Raw genomic sequence first — 19,846 nt, forward strand, 5'->3', positions numbered from 1 at the left:
TAAAAAACGAAAACTACAAGACTGTATAACTATAGATATTATGTACATTTTTTTATTTTACAGGAAGTTCAAATACGCTAAGACTTTTAATGTAGGACAATATATTTATAATTTTAAGCTCTTGCATACCCACCACGGCGAGTTCTGAGATTTATTTATCCGTTTAAATTGATTTAACATTATAAATATCTGAGAGTCGTTCGAATCGTTGTGAGTCCTGATTTTTATAACTTAAAACTATTAGACTCATTAAGGTAGAAGGTAATATTTTACCATATAACATGTATTTGAACCTTTACGGCGACGTGTATCTAGCTTTAATGGGTTCGATGCTAAACTGTGGAATTACGTGTCAGTTGCGAGTCGTTCATTGTGACGATTTGATTTTTATTACACCGCCCTTGCTCGTCAGTAATCGAATACGCTTCACTTTTTAGTTCTGTGTAAATGAAATTAAATTGTAGCTCTGTTTTAATAATGACATTGTAATTTGAGTGGAGTCTTTTGTTTGTGAGACGGTGATATCGTAATATTTTGTTTTGTTTTTACATTCGTTCGACTATCGGGTAATGAGAGTGGTGGTTTAATAAACGTAGAAAAGGTTTTTATATCATATTATCGACGGGTCCTACGTAAACTGGTGCAAGTGCGTTTTCACAACTTTACAGTAGAGCGATTTGAATGTTCTTATGCGTGTAACTTTAACATTATTCACGTATAATGCAGTTTTTTTTCAAAAGGATTCAATTATACCATTTTAAAATTTTAAGTATGTACGTTGAATAATGTTTCCGTAGGACCAGTTTACGTAGGACCCGTCGAATTAAATAGGTACCTATTAAATATTAACCTATAATGGCAAAAAAAAAACCTTCTAATCTGTCTCTTACAAGAGTTTCATATTAATGAAATTATCCATAAAAGACACATAGATTAACTATCAGATAGATACAAAAAATAATAATTTGAAATATAGGTATTACCTACTTAAAAATTAAATAATGGGGTTAAAAGATCCTTAGGTTAAGACCGTGAACTTAGTTATCCACATAATTCCGCGTAACTTGCATTGATAAAAGCTATAAAGCCGATATCTTGTTTATACGCTTTTGTAGCTGACAAATACTACGCCGGATCGGGTACATAAATCTTATATATAAAATTCTCGTGTCACAATGTTAGTTAACGTACTCCTCCGAAACGGCTTTACCGATTTTCACCAAATTTTATATGCATATTCAGTAGGTCTGAGAATCGGCTACTATCTATTTTTCATACCCCTAAGAGATAAGGGTTGTTCACCCTTAACATTTTTTTATTTACATGGCAACACGACGTTTGCTGGGTCAGCTAGTATTTATTTAAATTCATATTCTGATTTTTATTAGGTAAATACTAAAGTATAAATAAAGTACCAACAAATTATGCGAACTAAATCGCAGAGGAAAACGAGGAACGTAACAAGTGTAAATAGACCTTTAATTTTTTGTTTGTTTGGCGTCTATTCTCGGAACCGATGATAGTAACTTCATTATTACTCATTGTTTACAAGGAAATGTTTGTTCTGTTTGGTGATTAGGTACAAATGTTTTAACCCGTTTCTATTTTTAAAATAATGACGAATTAACATCAGCTGGTGGATGATAAGTAAGTTTGAAATTGTGTAATAATAACGGAACACTTAATCAAACGCTTTTTATAAGTTCAATGAATGAATTGTTAACACTCAAAACAATGCCCGCAAAAAATCTATACTACTTAACTTTTGATCGCCTAGTACTTTGCACTAGTTGTTCAAAGTTGGATAAAGTTAAACTTGAGTTGTAAATAGCATTGATAACATACAGATGTGAGCCGTTATCCATAAACATTTCCTGTCGACGTCTACCGTTGTCGAAAATTCGTTTTATTGAACTAATTAAAAGTTCAGTTTCCGAAAAGACCTGTTATAAACATCACCTACTGAGAAACATGTTTGTCTCGCTCGCACACGATACCAAGCCCGCATGTAACTTGATATGGTAATAAATAAAATATATCTGTGTGTCTCTTTCGCGCGCGGTGTGTCTGTATGCTGCGGTCTCGTTCGGTGCGGTCTATCCGTGTTGGCGGTTCGGCTATCGCTGTTCAAATACTTTAGATTTTAGAAGCTCCTTGTAACCTTGAATGTTGAATTCCGCTCAGGTCGCTTCAGACACACAGATCTGATCTGGCGCGCTCGTCCTTTATGGATAACTTCTGAGTTCTGACATTCTAGAATACCAAGTTTTGTACTTGATATTTGTTCCACGGATTAGAGCATGCTCAATACGCATTTCCTCAATGGTCTTAAATGTAAAATAAACTTTTGTTAAGGTACGTTGTCGATTAATTAACGTTACATTGAGTACTTTTCAATATTATTTTTATTAAGTGTACCTAAATATCCCAATTAAGAAAAGTACAAAACGAATGAAATAAAACGTAATAATTCAAATTATTTAGTATATTTATTTCAATAAATATAAAAATAGCCGTAAAATTAAAATAGTAAACGAGCTTTTAGTCCTCCTGATGGTACCTCAATAACCAACTCCATAGGTATAGAACGGAAGTGCTATCTAAAGCCGGTTACAGATATGCGTTCGACAACGGTTAAGACGTCATCCACAGCACTCCTACCGAAATGCCAGGACAGCTAGAAATATGTGTGGCGGAGGTAACGTCCCGGTCGAATCACAGGTTCTCTGGCTCTACCATCTTCCAAATACCACATTTTAATAGATCACTACATTTGCTTTATTTTTCGGTGGTGGTTCGGTGATTGCTTAATTTCCAATCAAATAAAACTGGGTCAAAGAAAAGAGAAACGAATCGAATCCCCAAAATTCTACTTTTATAAAAAAGTTTTGTTTTCTCAAAACCTTACAAACTTTGAAAACTTTGAAATTTAAAATCAAAGTACCTAATCTAAATCAATCTGTAATATGATATTACATGTAAAATGTATTTTTGTAAGGTATACCTAATATCAAAGTCGTATGCTATTTTTTGCTTGTACTTGAAATTTAGCAGACTGTCATTAAATTAGCAATTGGTACTTATATGCTTTACTTGGTGTTATTTAGTCTGCTGTTTATACGGAAATTGCGTTAATTATTGACCTAATTATGTAGATACTCAAACATTATTATCAACTCATTATTGTCTTGCTAGGCAAGGTTCTCCTGTCAGTATGAAAAGGCTTATAGTCATAATCCACCACGCCGGTCAAATGTGGTTTTGTAAACATTTGAAGGTGGTAGAACCCTTTGCGGTTCGACTCCGGCGGCACCACCGCCACACCTATTTCTGCCTAATAACAGCAGTGTTAGGCGCTGCTGTGTTCCGTTTTGAATGGTGTGGTAAGGGAGACATACTTTTCCGAGGCGTTCCAGCTTAGTCCTCAGGAGTAGCGGTAGTGGTAGGAATATCTAGTCCTATCTGGGGTTGATTACAGATTTCCATGGGCGGCAGTAGCCAATTACCATCAGGTGGACTGCATGCTCGTCTGCTACTCATATAGTATAAAAATAATAACCCTGTCCAATATGAGGCTGGTCAGAAATGTCAGGCGATATTGACTACTTACCATTAAGTAGACTTCAAGCACGTTTGCTACTCCAATTAAAAGAAGACTTTTCAAAAAACTCTTCAAGGCAGGTTTCTTCACAATTTTGTGCCCCATTGAAAACTATAATATCAGGAACCTATATGACTTGAAACGATAAACAATATTCCTGTCTTGACACAATGTAGACCACCTACCAACGTACATTATATTATTGAGTACCCTATCTTTAAGCAACCTGTGGACAAGGCGAGGTAAGGGTTACATTTTGACTCCTCATGTCCGGACTCTAGCGACACTAGTAGGACTGGTTTTGGTTTGCTTGGGAATCGTGCTTTCGTGACGTCACCTACTGGATTGATCGTCTGCCTTTGATAATTTGCTTTGATTTTTTTTGTCTACATTAACAATTTGAAGATGTTAAGTTTCTTTTATCAAATAGAGGTAGCAAATGAATAGAAGTCTCTCTACCTGGTAAGTGAACAGTATTCCCCATGGACATCTATAATCAACTGGGTAAGATAGAATCCCACCGGACGTAAACCACATGTGCGTTAATACCACTGAAGTTAACGTTTAAACGTCACTTTTAAGTTCACTTCGCTTACTATTCCTTACAAACCAGAACACAACAAATTTGTTAGTTCCTACCTACTTTATTAGATAAAAATGGATATTGGCATGGGCATTGGTGCCCAAAGAGTGGACCCTCGAACGGTTCTACTTGTAAAGGATGATTTAGGTAAGAGTGGTTTAAGAGGGCATCGTCGCCTACGTAGTGATAGCCTAGTGATTAGAAACTTCGTCTCTTCATCAGGGCACTGAGGTTCAAGATCCAAGAACCGCTGATTTTTTTAAAGTATGTGCGTAGGTAAATTAATTATAACTTGAATAATAATCAATTAAGAAAATATCTTCGCGAGGAAAGCTCACCTGAGAGTTCTTAAGAAAAACGTTCTCCGGTCTTAAATCACATGAGGCCAGCGCTGTAGACTATGGCCTAAGCCTCTCTCAATCTCAGAGGAGACTCGTGCCCAACAGTGGGACAGTAATGGGTTGATAACAACAGCTTCTTCTCCATAACGAAACACCTTGTGAAGTGGTGGTAGTTGTATTGACATTCAAAAAGTGCTCTGCAAAGTACCTATTTTGAATAAAAAACATTGATTTGATTTGAAACATAGATAATTAGATATGTTATAATTATTAGGTACTACATATAAGAGTTGGAACTCATATGTTATTGAACACAATTGATGTCCCATTTGTGTCCTATGGGTTTGATGGTATGAAACAATATTATGTGTATATTCCCAATTAGCCACATCTTGGGTTTTCTAGTAGATAATCTTATGATTCCTCAGCAACTTTTAGTTAATATGGGAGTTGAATCTTGAGGCCTACCTTCTGAAAACCCTCAGCTCTCACAACCTTATAATTTGTCAACCCGCGTTATGCCTGACTAAGGCTATAGTAATATAGGTATTTGGTGTACCAACCAGGGCACTCCTGGTATCGGTCTAGCAGTGTATTACTGGGTGGATGATGAAGGTGGTTTTGAAGTATTTGTTGTGGTAATATTAAAAAATAGGCATTATTATCATTATCGAAAATTGCGTGACTCTGTTAATTTGGTTTGCGATGTGAACGATTTTGGGTTTGATCCTGGTACGGTAGTTTTCAAGTCACAGATTGAGATAAATATTTCTACTTTTTTAATTTAATAATGGTATTTAATTTCTATTTCTTTTAAATAACTAACTCATGCTGGAAAATATGGATTATTTCATAATTATGCTAGCCAGTAAAATAATTTTACATGTGCCTACTGTTCGTACCTACCTATAGGTACGTACCCAATATAATTATTGATTTTTGAACAACAATACTACATTAAAATACATTCCTTGCGGTCCAAAAACTTTTTGCTGGATTTGAATAGTAGTTTTGGAACTCTTTTACGAAGCTTTCTCGTATTGTTCGGTTATTCCCTAGGTTTTTCGAAACAATGCCTCAAAGCTGGAGCGAAACCACACGCCGTTCTAAGTTTAGAGAGACCGTTGCCTCGCTGGAAGAATGGCGGAATCCTTACAATGCAGGTTGTATACAAAACTTGTTTGACCAGAATTGAGAAAAAAAAGTGGCGGGCAAGTTCGCCTACAATAGCATTCCGCGCTCGTCGCCGGGCCCGCCCGCGCCCCGCCCCCCGCCCTGCCCGCGCGCCGCGCGCCTCAGTCCGCGACCGAGCGCGACCGCGTGCGTTGTATTCCACACACTGAGAATGAACTCTCCAAACATTCTGCTTAGCAAACATCACAAAATCAGTGACTATCTCGTCTCCGAATTCGAATCAAACTCGTTCCTACAATTCAACTAATCCCCGATTTTCTTAACCGGTTTTCCTACGTTTCTACATTTCTTTTTTTGCATAGTGAGGTGCATTATCCATTGCAACCGGCTAATTGGTGTTGTGAAAAAATTGTGTATAGTGCAATATTACGGTTGGTCTAATTCTTCGCCCGCACGATATCGATTTCTCGATAGCACTGTTCCAGAACAGCTGTTTTCGAGACACGGAAGTACACATTGGCCGTCGTCCGATCTCCCACTTCGTACAATTGTGGAATAAAATCTCTTGTGAAACATTTAAAACAGAGTAAAATACGTAGAAGTTTGGTATTTCATATAAACGGTTAAGTTATAAACACGCATTGCACTTTTCGGTGCAAGTATCTTGTTGTTAAGTTAAAGTTTGTGTCTTGTGTGAAGTGTAGTGACGTGAAACTCGTTTGTGTTGTACAGTAAAAATACCACCAAAATAATAAACAAAGCGAACGTGAAAGACGAAGTTGCGCTAATTGGATGTGCAAGTGTGTCGATCAGAAATCTGTGTAAAGTTGTGTTAACGGATTTGGATTTCCTCGGTGGTCGTGGATTGAGTCCTGTTAATAAGGTACAGTGACATTTCTTGCTTATTTTACTAATATATTCCGTAATACACGAGTTATAATGCTTGCAAACGCGGCGTACGCTGCTGACTATAGGCCTAATCGTGCACCGTCGACGACAGCTGTGCGTTTTAGAATTCGAAATATATTTGTAATATTATTCCTAGTACAACACTGCAGTTATTTTTAAACGGTATTATAAAAGACAGATGAATTTTACTTTCACATAAACATGTAATCGACTTCGTTAGTTAACTTAAACCTATATCCTTGGTATTGAACAGAACCTGTTTGGTAGAAATAAGAATTACTTAAAATAGGTTATTAGTATATTTTTAACATTATTCTTATAAGGATCACTCAAAAATACTTTTACAACATATTCCCGATCTGTAGGTACTAGTGAGCAATAAGTAGGTATAGGTAACATATGACAACAATTACTCTAACCGAATTATTGCCTGTTGGAAAATCATAAAATCTTACTTTCAACAAAAATGTACAGTCTTAGTTTGAATAATTTGTAAAATCAATGAAAAAAGTTCACAGTAAAATCAAGCCAAAAAACATTGTAAGTACCCATCTATTCCAAATTGTATTGTGATATTCATTTTATGCTTTCACTGGTTATTAATAAACTAAGTTTTATGTGTAACTTGTGTATAGCTAAATCATTTAAATTATTATAAATTTTCATTGTTCCTAGGAAGATACATTTTGGTAATACAGATTTTATCATCAATACCCCTATTTTAGACCTCAAGGATCTAAGATAGCTAAAGTTCAATTCAAAAAAGTACACCTTTAGAACAACAAAAGAGTAATTAATAATAAAAAAATAATATGTATGCAATTATGCATTTATGTGTCCAAATGCAGCTATACAGCTACATGCTATACATAAAAAATTAAAAGCAAATAATTTAATTATATGGCATATTTATAATATGATATAACATATCGTTAACATTCATTATTTAAGTAATTTAGGAAGTAATGTGATGTTTAAAGGGATATTAAAAATAGATTTGCGGTAATGTCTCATTTAATATTCCTTTTTATAAGTGTTATTATGTTACATTACGATTTTAAAGGCCAGATGCCAGGAGTATTTCTGTAAAATAACAACATAACGTTATATATCTTATAAAATACCTACCCTCTCAATATTACATACAAATGGTTATAATTATGCTAGTAAATACACCAAAAATCCAAGAAATATTCATGAACTATTCGTGTAACTCTTGTTTAAGTAATAATGTTAATGCAGAGATAACAGCTAATAAAGTTTGTTTTACTCATGTAACTTATTAAAACCAACACAAATTTTTGTATGCTTATAAAACTTTATGTATAAAAAACGAAACATGTCTCACAAAAATAGGATTCCAATGGGAGTGACATCTAGAACCTTCTCCATATGATCAGTGGATTCTATGCCACTTGGTTGTTTTTGTGAGAGTAAGCTCACCCAGGTAAATTTCCAAAAACGAGTTGTGTTTTGTATGATATACAACAAAAACAAAGTAAAAACAGCTTTTAAAGTATTAAGTTATTAATTTTTATATACATAAATGGAATATAGATGGTCGTAAAGTAAAGTAATTAGGTAATTTATTAACGCTTACGACGCAGTTACATACATTTCGAATACTGGTCAAAATTCGTTTCTTACAGCCTGACCGTTCATAATTGCAACGCATTAAACATGCAAATTATACCTACTTTAATTTTTCGTTAAAAACAACAATATGTTAATTTTTGAAAACACAAAACCTTTATCTTCATGACGTGATAATTACGGTTTATATCCTGATGATCACACAGGAAGTAAATATATATGTTAGTTACTTAACTTAATGTAAGGTACACTTAATGTACAATTAACAACTCTTGAAAACTTAGTGTAAAACACTTAGTGTGAAACACTTCATCACAATTTAACAGAAATCGAAGAGATCGAACCCCGGCCCCATTTCGTGTCGGAATGGTATGATGACCGCGCCGCTAGTGGTCGAGTTATAAAATATGATATATAATAAGTTATATGCATTTATGGCAAATAAGAATGTAAATTTTGGTGATGATAATCGTTGATTTAAAGGCGTACATAATTCAGTAAGTATAGGAATAATGCAGACGAACACGGTTTTGCATTGTGACAGGATATATTTAAATGTAATGTATTTATAAAGGAAACTATATTAGCCTAATATATCAGACAGAATAGTGATTATAAGATTAAATACATGTCAGATAGACGAAAATATGATTGTATAAAATCAATACTCGTTAAAAGGTACAGAAATGTTATGTTTTTAATAACAAGTTTTTCCTTGTTTGTATAATTAGTAACGAAAATCGAGATTTCTGAATATTTGTTTGTAAAATGCTACGATGGATTGGATCTGTGATACCATCCTGTGTTTCCGTGAGATTATTTACGATATTATTGATATTGTTATTTCTAGCCAGATTATCATTATATCGCGTCCAAAGTTTTGGTGCCTCTGCCTCGTACAGCCCAATTAATCTGGCTTGTAAGGTTGAGTGCCACTGTCTGGCCGCGCAAACCAAAGCGCAGTCAGTGCTTTTGTCACTGCAAAATGTATTTATTGTCTGTGACGCTGCCTCCTACAAATACGCTGACATACTGTTCTGATGAGCTAGCTCTGTTTGCTTCACCATATTTCAAATTTTATTACGCCCATTCTAGGTCGTCTAGCCCGAGTGACTTATTGGTCGCGACAGATAACTTATAGGCTATAAAACGACTAAAATTATCTCTTTTTGAGTGTTAACTCCCTTGTAATATCTTATAGACTTAAGTTATATTTTTATGCTAAAAGGATACGATCCTCTTTGTTTTTACCGGACAGAGGGTAATGTTTTTCGAGCGTATGTATGTATGCGTGTTTTTATGTCTTATTCTTTGTTACGCTCTGCAGCTCAAAAGATTGACGGATTTTAACATTTGAAGTGTCGTTGGATTCATCTAAATTGTGATACAGCCTATATTTCAAGCGTTTTTTTTAATATATTAACTTTTATAATAACATTAACAAGTACTTAAATAATAAGATTATACTAACATGAATACGTCTCTAGTTATATTTTTTTATAATAAGCATATTATATGTATGTACCTACTGCATATATATTGGTACGCACAACTCATCTATCAATATCTATAGTCGGTTATTACGGCATGTTGTGTGCGCCGGACAGCTTCAATGCTTCTGGGAATTGAGTTGGCCACTGGAGTGGAGTGGTCCAGGCGACTAGTTCTGTCGTTAAGTAGTAAATGAGTTGTGAGAGTAAGTTTCTAGTTTTACTCGTAAATACAAATCGAATGAATAAACCGTACTAACTTCATGTTCGTAAGTAAAATTTGGAAGGAATTAGCAGATTAAATCTTTGTGATGTAGGAAAATGTCAATTGCATATTTTTGTGTAATCTATAACCTTGTGGAGTAGTATATATGACTGTACAAGAACTAAGAAGAAAGTAAAAGAAAGCACGGGCTATTACGACATATATTCGTAAGCTGATTCGAAGTCTGTTTTATGCCACAAATTGTGTGCTCCCATGTGAAGCTTATAAAAATGTATAAGTACCTAATGTGGTCTGCGAAATGTTTTTCGCTGCGTAGAACAATTCTCGCTGCAATACACGTAACTATGCGTCATTATATCCATAGCTTTCATAGGGCATACACTGATTATTTACAGGCACACATTATTGCAAAGACAACAGTGTTAGTACACAAAATAAATAGGTATTAAGTCGTGACGCGTTTCAAACGAAACCCACATTAGAAGGGAGACCGTCACGAACGACAGCTCATAAGTTCACTTTGTTATAGATGTTTCATTTCACGAATTCGCGTAATAAGTTTAGTATTTCTTATTAGAAAAATCCTTGTAATAGTAAGTACAGGTACCTACAGCCTACCATAACTACCATTGCATTAATGAAGTGACAAAACCATGGTTTTTATGACAAATGTAAAGCTCCGAAAATTTATCAAAGTGAGGTGTGGCAAGCGTGTTTTTCGGTTACAAATTCATGTAATTATAGTACTCGTATATTATAAGTGTATTTTTGTTGGTGGTTTAATGTTTGTATTTGGTGTACCAATTATTTGCTGATTGGAATTAGTTAATTGTATCAGGCGTTACTTGCGGAGGTCCATGCTATTACGTTAAGATTAAAACTAATTCTGTGGATTCCTCTGTGGATCTGTGGAGGGAGGGTGGTACATGCTGCATGGTTTAAAATATATACCATCATACAGATTTATAGCGGATTTTTGCGAAGTAGTTTTAATCTTAACTTAATGATTGAAATTGACGCAGCATGATGCATGGTGTATTACATAATGTACCTACTTTAATGATCTGCCCAGCCGTTGGACAAAATGTATTACTTCGATACAAAAATATAGCAGTCTATTTTGTCTGTGTCCAATATTTTGACATATTTATATGATTTTAAGAAAAAATTAAATCTGTGAGTTACTCGCAAAATCTATCGGAAATTCTTTCTGTAAGTGATGTGTTGAGAGCAAGTTATAACGAGTGCACAATTTAGTTGGTTTTACTTTCGCTATACTGTGTTCTCGGCGAATTTACTACGAGAAACTGCAAATTGACTGAATCCTATTTTCCTATCACTTTCGTGCTTTGTATTAGATTGATATGTCACTGAAATTTTATGACTGGTAGGCTAATTTTACTTCGGTGGTAGGAAAACATCAGATAAGATATGATATGCTTTAATATTAAGTAAACTTTTGTTAGCAATAAATTTTGTAAACGCAAATTATTTTCGAAACTGCAGTTATGAGCATAGCTATAGCAAGAATGAAAAGAAAAGAAATAAATTGTTAATATAAGCGGAGCACTGATAAGATCAGTTTTTTCGTCTAACTACTTTTTTTGGAAAATTCATAATATTAGTAACGTAAAGTTTATTGTATTTGTATTTACTTCTATATATAATTAAAAATAAAATTAATTACCTATTTTAGTAACGTAAATGAAAGAGCTCGTGTATTAGTTGCAAGTCTAGTATGCCAGTTCCTTCAAAGTAATAAATAGTACTGGGTACATCTCCAAACCATAAACATTGCACACATTATTACAAAACGCTACAATTCTGTACAAAGTCTAACTTCTTATCTAACTTAAAAACGTATTTAGACACATGACTAAAATTACACAGATTTACACGTCACACTTACACGTCACGTTGTTTTCGCAAACGCAAATCGAATGCGGATCAAATTGAAATTATATACAATTTTACGGAAATCTTTGTTTAGCCACGCTTGTAAGGCATGCACAATCCTAGCGAAACATTTTTTTAAGTTTTTGGGATAATTATACTATTGTGTATGAGGAAGATATCATAAGCTGTTCGCTAGACCATGTACATTTGTTATCTAAAGTTAAAAGCTTGTTTAGATATCGCAGATAAGTGGGTATATCTGTTCGATAATTTATTTAATTATCCATTTTTAAATAGAAAGGTTAAACAGGAAAACAGTGTTATTATCTATCTATAGTACCTAGGTAGGTACATATGCCAGAAACTGTTAGTGAGTAGTAGTTTAGTGTGTGTGTGTTTTAATATTTTGTCTCTTATAATTACAGTAAGTTGGATATAACTTAAGTTGGAAATCACAACAATATACTGAGTAACTATTATTCCCATATCGAAACTTTGCAATTAAGGTATTTATTGCACTAATTTGTCATTGACTTTTATTAACGATCTTTAATATTAGTAACTTTCTACTATAAGCGAGAGCAAATATACGACAGAACAATAAATTATGGTTATAGATACGTTTATAATTGATTGTGAATGAAAATGTAGTTAGGTAGGTATCATAATGAGGATATTATGAAACTGGATATCAGTTCGTAAATTTTCAACGTTTTGCATTTTATTATTCTTCGCCGTTACTTCGTTATCTCCTGCGGTTTTATGGTACGCTGGTACATATTTATACAAAATAACTAGGCAGTATAAATTAAATTAAACCTGTTTGTTCGTTATAAAATTTACCTTTTTTATAGATGCTTGTTTTCCTGTATTTCTTGGTAGATACCAATAAAATAAGATTATTAAATACGGTTCTTATTAAAATCTGTTTTTTAATTATATTATTTTATGATAGAATTTATTCCTATATTCTTATATATAATTGTTTATTTGGTAGCTATACGTACGTAAAATAACAAATGAAAGTCCAATAATTATAAAACATTTTAATAATATGTAAGCAGTTATCTAACATGAAATATAATAATGAGAAGTTTTGCCAACCAGTGACAAAATAGAGGTATAAAAATAACAAAATATGGTTATTACCTGACATATTCACCACCAACTATAAATTAAAGTCATAACATGTTTTATAATTCCCACATGACACGACAGACACGCGATTCCCATGTTATTAGTAAAAAAATCAGCAAATCAGTATTATCTTAATATTTTATCTATATTGTACTATTTTATAAATACAATTAATTTTAACAGTATTCACCCAAAACATAATGTTTTGATAGTTTTGTTCGTTTGTGGCATTGTGAAAAATTTTGACATACATACTCGTACTATTAATTAAATTTTCACTGTAAAGAAAGTAAATTTGTGTTACAAACACACCTACATCACCGTGTCACCTCATTATCTGCAAATTATTCAACCAAAATTCGTATTTACCACGTACATAGTAGGCAGAGACTATTTTATATGCCGCCTATGAACATCTGTAATCAACCCCAGATAGGATTAGATATTCCTACTTGAGGTCGGCCACAGACACGCCGCTACCCCCGAGGACTAAACTGAAACGCCTCGGAAAAGTATGTCTCCCTTACCACACCCTTCAAAACGGAACACAGCAGCGCCTAACACTGCTGTTATTAGGCAGATATAGGTGTGGTGGTGGTGGTGCCGCCGGAGTCGAACCACGGAGGGTTCTACCACCTTCAAATATTACGTTACTTATAAAATTTTAATTATATATACCTACATGTATTGAATGTAATAGTGTTTAGGTAAGCTAATAGGCATGTTGTTATCTGAATGCAAGGCGCGGGCGATAGCTAGTTCGAAATAACTTTACATTAGCATGTTTTGTATGAATGGACCGGTACATTTAATAAATATGCATAAGTACCTACTTGATATTTTATGGCTACCAGTATTCTAAAACCACTTAGACCGCCCAGTGGATATAGTGGGAATATTTTCCGGTCATTCCGACGACTAGAAATGTGCCATTGAATTGAATCTACATAAAAATGTTATTCGGAAATAAAGCGATTGTCGGGCGGTATCGGGCAGTCAATGTGAGCTTTAGAATCCAGCGCGCATATAATTCATGGGAAAGCTTATGTTTGCATCCGTTTCTAGGTTTAAATAACAGCCAACTTTAAGCCCGAAGAGGAAAAAGGAATAAGTTGTTTTTTTATGTAATTCGTATATTAAAAATTTCGTTGCCCGAACTTCAATTAGAGCCTTCGTCTTTCATATACTTGGATTATCCCACGACTTTGGGCTTAGTAGTTACCATTTAACTCCTAAATCTCACGGTATCTCATTCTGTTATGATAGTGCAAGTTTGACTCTTGAAAAATCGAACTCTTGTAAAAAGAAATCAAAAGTTACTTAAAGTCCTTACTTAACGCTATTTTAATAAGACTAGATTTATTTCTTTTATTTTATTTTATTTTATTTTAATAAGAATAGAAGCGACTACGGCTAGAAAGTTGTCCTTGTTAGTTCTAAGATAAATTTTCACTAAATTGTGGAATTGTGTTAGAACTGTCAAGTTTTTTCTTTTGACAAACAAATATCGTCTTGATGCGACGATATAATCGTATGTATGTAACTATGTAGTCTTGGCCTGAGATGTGGGCGTCTGTAGAGATAATAAAACAAATAAAGTAAGTTTTGTGTACTTAGTTCATACTTGTGTGCTCAGTGCTCCATGTCAACTGAACTTAGTTTTACCCTATATATCAATGGATAAACTGTAGTTAAACTTTATTATTAATCTGATATATAATTATGTTTATTATTTAGTGACGTTAAGAAGCTAATATTATTTGATTTATGTAGAGAATAAATATGTGGTTACGAAATTTTGGAAAAAAAATGTATTGGGCTTTGATCGACAGTTAATATATTATGTAGGCAGTAATGTTGATTGTTGATCCGAGGAATTGAGATAGCATCCCAAAGTTTCAAACAGAATATAAATGACCGAAAAAATGTGTTAAAATCATCTTAAGTTATGGTTTCAGCAAACATTTGTTGGATACATAAGGAAGTAATTATTTTCTATCGTGAACAAATAGGATATTTTTCGTTTAGTTGTTTACGTATTTGCCCATACATTTCCAATTAGCGCCCCTAGCGGATTGTATCAGAACTGATTGGAAATATATGGGAAACTCGTAAACAAAAACAGTCATTTTTGTGACATCGTAAAATCACGTACTAAGGGTACTGGTCTGTACGACACGAGTAGGTATTACTACTGGCAGTCGCGTGAACCTCCGCAGTATCGATTCAGAACCACATACATATCTGTAATATGTACGTATAGATCCTAGCTACAATACTTACGTATCTAGGTGGCCACTGAATCTAGGTTCTAGAATCACTTCCGCTAACTAACACGTAACCGCGGCTTTCACCATCAGCTTGCGTTTTAGTGTTTTGTAAAGGTTTATCATTCGGCACGCAACTTTGTATATCGTATATAAAATTCTCGTGTCACAATGTTAGTTACCGTACTCCTCCGAAACGGCTTTACCGATTTTCACCAAATTTTATATGCATATGCAGTAGGTCTGAGAATCTGTTTTTCATACTCCTAAGTGATAAGAAACGTTTGCCGGGTCAGCTTGTTTCTTTGTAAGACTATGTTTCGAAGTCGCCAATGACGAATATGATAATATGGACCTCATTGTTTATTCATAACATCATACATACAAGGAACCAATAGTATTATATCTCTGTGTCGAATTTCGAGAAGTTGAATCGACGGTTTCAACTAAACTACTGTAGAGTAATATAGTGTACGTGAACAAAATCACACATTAGAGCTATCTACAAATAAGTACAAGTTTCTTTGTAAATAAACATTGGTTGTCTCTCTTTAGGATTGCCAACTCTTGCATAAATTCTCCTCTAAAGCGGGTACACTACCGTAGTCATCTTACTTTGTTGTGTGTTTTGATGACTGGAGTACATTAAACATAGTAATTTAATTACTGTCCACCTATAGGACATACGATAGGTGCCCTCTCAGAGGGATAAGGGTTTTTTAACTAGTATGTGTATAACAAATACATGAATCAATGTTGTTAATTCCTAAATGGATTGGGAATCAACAGGGCCGTAGATATATATGCAAAACTAGGTGTCTCATAAAATATCCACTTAGCACGGAAAAAATCCAAGTGCCACGGGAAATTAAACTCGTTACTGATTTAGGGCACCAAACAGTACGATTTAAATCCAAAGGTACAACGTTTGTGAAAGCCACGTCAGTACAACTTTGACATTGGATCGATAAATAGAGGTTAAGCCACGACGTGTGTGATCCGGCTCGTCGTGATCAAAATATTTTCATAATTGAAAAATCATGTTATAAACAAGTTTATTACTACTACTACTGTGGGGCAGTGCTGCTGACATAGACTCTATATTTACTATTCAAAAAAGAGCAATAAGGTCAATATATAGTCTGCGGCGTGGTGAGTCCCTAAGAGAACTGTTTCCCACTATTAATATATTGACGGTGCATAGTCAATACATTTATGAAAATATTATGTATGTAAGAAAACACAGTGATATGTTTGAAAAAAATAGTAACCACCATAACTTTAATACCAGAAATAGAAATAAATTAGTAATTCCTAAACATAGATTATGTAAGGTGGCTAGATCTTTCGTGGGCAACTGTATTCGCTACTACAATAAAATACCCGACCACATTTTGAATCTCACAGAAAAAAAGTTTAAACATGTCGTTAAACTAACGCTATGTAAAAAAGCGTACTATAAAGTAAGTGATTATTTGACTGACAAAACGGTGTGGTCTGAATTAGCTTCAGCTCCACATGTACCATTACGTTATGTTAACATTGTCAAAAACATTTTTTTTTAAAAGATGTGTGTTATGGAGTTTCTTTCGCCGCTTCTTCTCCATAACGAAACACCTTGTGAAGTGGTGGTAGTTGCTTTGACATTCAAAAAGTGATCTGTAAAGAACCTATTTTGAATAAAAAAATTTGATTTGATTTGATTTGATATTGTTAATCAATTTATCATTATCAGTAGATATGACAGAAAAATCAGAATTAATGTGCATCGTGTTTGGTATACTGTTTTATTTTTATGATGCACTACTTCCAAAAGCCCACTGGAGTGCCATCTGATGTCGGCTACAGGAATACTACTTTGCTACCTCTGAGGACTAAGTTAGAAATTTTGAAAAGGAGATGTTTCATTTTCGGCCATCTCATGTACACTATATCTAAAAAACACGAATATTTTGTATAATTGAAGAAAAATACACATATATTTTGATAACCTAAAGTATTCTTGTTTAAAAATATTTAAAATAAGCATTCCTCATTGAAATATTAAATATGGCGGAATACTGTCAATGTCAACTTTTCAAAACTGTCGATGTCGGTCAGTTAACCTACGAGTATGTGTACCCCCACGTCGGTAATTCTGTATTTCGCTGTTTTTGTCGTAAAGTTATTGTTACCCTAAGTACTTTACAACCTGGCTTTTGTTTTGGGTATCCCGTCATTATTTCTGAATTTAATTAATTATTTATAATAATTATAACAAAACCACCTTTTAAATAGTATCTGGTTTTATAGATGTAAGTGACATGTCAAATTAAAAAGAAGAAGTTGTCAATTTGATATATGTAAAAGTGATATATACATATTATATAATAATAGTGGAATCCAATGTAAACGTTGAATAAATATGTACTGATGAGAAGATTCCATTTCAATCCTGAATATGTTTCTAGTTCTACTCTGTGCTGCTTACGATGTTGGACTGATTCTACCTTACTTATAGCTATAGCTAATTTACCCAGCTTATGTTTTATGGACTCTTGTGATTTTCGTGCGATCTTTGTGGATTGTGTTGACAAGGATTCAATATCATCAGGTAAAATATACATCAGTTATTTATATTAATGGTGAAATAATCGTTAATAATTTTAAACTAGAGAAGTTAATCTTTTTACATTTGTATTTTTTTAGATAATTACAATAGCAAGACAAGGACATTCTTGGGATGACAAAATATTCAGTTATTATTGCAACTGCATCGCTGGGCAACGAACCGTACTCGTAGCTAGCTGCGGTCACATTATGACCATTGTTTGATGTTTGGGCTGAGCTTGTCACAGGATATTACAGAACCTGCTACATGATTAGATGAAAATATTGATAAGGGAACATATTGAAAATGAATAAATAATGTATCTAAGTGAAGAATAAATAAAATATTATCTAAATGTGTACTTGAAGTTGTTTTATTTACACACTTAAATGTTTTAACTAAAATAAATTGGTATAGAAGTACATAATATTTTGGTATGTTTGTTTTAAGTCAAGATTTATGAAAGTAAATATGATTTATATTTATCAAATATAGGTATTGTTTTTCAATCCATACAATACAATATTTATATATCTACGCCCATTCGCGTAAAAATATATTAAAAAGTATATAATGTATATAGTAAGTTAAAATAGAATGACAGATGACATTATTACGGTAATCACTACCGCCATGATGTTTTTCCACTGTTGTGTTGCAAGTTTAAGTGTAAATAATTGTTTTTAAACAATTAAACGAACATGATTTGAAGAAAATGAAGCCCTACGAATTGTTCTTTGCATGTTTTCTTAGTTTTTAATATAGTGTACAAAAGGTGGCCGGGAGCCCATACATTTTGAAACATTTCCTTTCTCATGTAAGTGTCTCTGTCTTCCATCTTCTATCTTTATATCAAGGAATATAAGGCTTATGATCTAACAACGTAGTCAGTCTGTAGACAATAATATAATATTTTCCCTCCTTAATTTAGATATTGGTCCATAGAATATTTTTTTGTAGGTACACTTTTATATCGTTTTTTATATCTTTGGTAGCGATTACCGCCTTATAGCTTTTTATGCATATAAATTATACATCATTCATTTTCCTGTTTTGCTTTACCTATTCATACATGGAAACAAATGATCAACATCTAAAGGTATTTAAGAACAAAATTTAATTTAAAGACCTATCGTTCTTCCAACAGTACGCAGAGTCGTCCCCAACTCTGAGACAAATGTATCGCAAAATAGATTTCTGTCAGAAATACGGTAAGCTAAGTGTATCCTTCACTCTTGTTCTGATCTGCTTAAACAACATCCATTAGCTCTCAGCTCTTCCGTCGCGGTTGTCGTGTCTAAGTTGAAACTATCGGTTGTAACGTATTCAAAACGTATAAATAATGAAGTTGAATGCACGTTTTCTAAATCTTTTATTACAGACAATATTTGTATTAAATGGATGCGTAGTGTTAAATCCCGCACGATTTACTCCTGTTGTGAATAATCTATCTATCTAATGTTTCACCTATCAAAGATCGAAATTTGGCAACTTAACTTATGAAATTTCTATCTTTGGTAAGCAGAAAAGGATAGATTGATTTTATGAATAAGTTATAATGCAAAGAAAAGTATCTATAGATTTAATTTAAATTCAACATAGGTATCTACGATGTTTTTAGTTTTGAAACTAGCATATAATTTTCTGTCGAGTTAAAAGGGCAAAATAATCAAGTAATAAATGTGAGTTCTATACAAAGATAACACAAATAATGATCGGCTTACAAATGTCATATCTACTACGCAGCACTCAACGAGTAGGTTAGAGTAACACGCTCACGATTGCGTTTCTTGTTTACTATGCTAAACATAAGAAACGGAAATACTCGTATATATGTTTATTTTATGTAGCTGTAATAGCAAACGAGCATGAAGCCCACCTGGTGGTATCTTAGTTGCTACTACCACCCATGGATACCTGTTATTAACCTTTAGACAAGCTTAGATTCCGATACGTTGCTACCCCTGAGGACTAAGTTGGAACATCTCGGATAAGTACGTCTCTATTATCACACTCTTCCAATCACCCAGCAGTGCCTAACACTGCTGTTATAAGGCCGAGAGGCAGTGGTGCCGCTGG

At 33.6% G+C, this 19,846-nt stretch overlaps 1 protein-coding gene across 3 annotated transcripts in view; it reads left to right on the forward strand.

Moving 5' to 3' along the window:
* The first annotated feature begins 5,798 nt into the window (after positions 1 to 5,798).
* Positions 5,799 to 19,846, forward strand: part of wge (BAH domain and coiled-coil containing protein winged eye) — a 135,554-nt gene continuing 121,506 nt past the window's right edge. For all 3 annotated transcript variants that reach the window (XM_073075531.1, XM_073075530.1, XM_073075532.1), the window contains exon 1: positions 5,799 to 6,542. The gene's annotated coding sequence lies outside the window, so the exon portion shown is untranslated. The remainder of the gene's footprint in view (positions 6,543 to 19,846) is intronic.

Source organism: Epargyreus clarus, unplaced genomic scaffold, assembly GCF_041222505.1.
Source record: "Epargyreus clarus isolate Ecla_fem2 unplaced genomic scaffold, WU_Ecla_fem_2.2 ptg000008l, whole genome shotgun sequence".
NCBI classification, from domain to species: domain Eukaryota; kingdom Metazoa; phylum Arthropoda; class Insecta; order Lepidoptera; family Hesperiidae; genus Epargyreus; species Epargyreus clarus.